Genomic DNA, 966 nt, shown 5'->3' with positions numbered 1-966 from the left:
AGCTCTGCCAAGACCCGTGTAGCGTCGTCACAACCAGCCAGCCGCCACTGATGCCTCGGTGGTGGGTGTGCAAAGGCAGTGGCAGCGTTGTGTTTGTCGGCGTTGTGTTTGTCATAAGTACGTGGGACGAAATATAGCAGTTCCACTTAAGACAGCCTTGGAGGAAGAAAGCAAACTTCTTAATTGTATTAAGTTGTTTAGTGTCATCCTTTTTTTTTTTTCATATGGAACGCGTCATGAATTTGCATGTCATCCTTGAGCAGGGGCCTTGCTAATCGCCTCCGTATCGTTCCAATTTTAGTCTAGGTGCTGCCGAACCGAGCGCTAGTGTAATCCTTTTAAAAGTCGGTGCGACTAAATGCGAAGTCCACCTCCAGCGTGTCTTTTTTGGTTGGTTTTTGAACTTTTCACTGCGATTGGGATGAAAATGTGCAGAGCAAACTGGCTTCCATGAGCAGTGCATGCACGCTTTGTTTCATGACATTGACTGCAACCTCTGCACTGTAACAGCACTTTCCCCACGTCCTTCCTGATTTCATTTTCCTTCTTTCCCATCCCTCCCCGCCTTCTGAAGTGCCGATTGATCTCGTGTGGCTGATCGTTCTAAGGTCTAACGTATAGTTCCTTGGTCCTGTTGTTCACCCTGTAGGTCTGTCTGTACTTGGCTGAACGTTGAGCCATGGATATCCGCAGGCCGTCATCTTGGGGATTCCACCAATCTCTCTCTGACTAGTACATCTGGTCTTGTAAAACAATACTTTTGCTCTAAATTTTCTTCCTCTATTGAGGACGTCTTGGCAATCCTTTGCTAGTTGGTTGACTGTGGTAGTTGGGTTCTATCTGTTTCTTGTGGGCTCGGGGTCAGGGAGGCTGAGTTCCTTGGGAGCCGTTAGTCCTTTGGACTGATCATTTCCACACATCTTTGATTCTCTGCACTCTAACTTGTCACATGTAGCTATTTTAAAA

At 46.8% G+C, this 966-nt stretch overlaps 1 non-coding gene across 1 annotated transcript; it reads right to left on the bottom strand.

The window, feature by feature from the left end:
- Positions 1–218: 218 nt before the first annotated feature.
- LOC142447517 (U6 spliceosomal RNA) lies at positions 219–325 on the bottom strand. Its single transcript, XR_012784214.1, has one exon. It is a non-coding gene; the product is annotated as a U6 spliceosomal RNA (small nuclear RNA).
- Between the last annotated feature and the right edge of the window lie 641 nt (positions 326–966).

The sequence above is a fragment of the Tenrec ecaudatus genome, chromosome 4 (genome assembly GCF_050624435.1).
Source record: "Tenrec ecaudatus isolate mTenEca1 chromosome 4, mTenEca1.hap1, whole genome shotgun sequence".
NCBI lineage: Eukaryota > Metazoa > Chordata > Mammalia > Afrosoricida > Tenrecidae > Tenrec > Tenrec ecaudatus.
Note: the sequence above shows the minus strand (reverse complement) of the source record. Positions and strands in the feature narration are given on the sequence as shown.